This window comes from Capsicum annuum, chromosome 6 (genome assembly GCF_002878395.1).
Source record: "Capsicum annuum cultivar UCD-10X-F1 chromosome 6, UCD10Xv1.1, whole genome shotgun sequence".
Classification (NCBI taxonomy): Eukaryota; Viridiplantae; Streptophyta; class Magnoliopsida; order Solanales; family Solanaceae; genus Capsicum; species Capsicum annuum.
Window position 1 is genome coordinate 151,446,957 of NC_061116.1, and position 494 is coordinate 151,447,450.

Genomic DNA, 494 nt, shown 5'->3' on the forward strand with positions numbered 1-494 from the left:
TTTATCAATAATTGGTTCAAGAATTTTCTTGTTAAATATGGTGTTCGGTAAAAGGTGTCCACTGCATACCATCCTCAAATGAGTGGACAAGTAGAGCTATCCAATCAGGAGACTAAGCAAATACTTCAGAAGACCATGAATGGGCAGAGAAAAGATTGGGCGAAGAATTTAGATGATACACTTTGGGCATATCCAACAGCATACAAAACGCCCGTTGGCACATCTCTATATCGCTTAGTGTATCGTAAGGAGTATCATATTCCTATACGGTTGGAACAACAAGCATATTGGGCTGTGAAGAAATTGAATTTTGAGATGACTGCTGCGGAAGAAAGAAGGTTATTGCAATTTAATGAGATTGATGAGTTTAGACTCCACGCCTATGAAAACACCAAGCTTTACAAGGAGAAGACTATACGATGGCATGACAAGCACATTCAAGTTAGGGAATTTAAACTCGGATAACTTGTGTTGTTTAATTCCCGGCTTAAGCT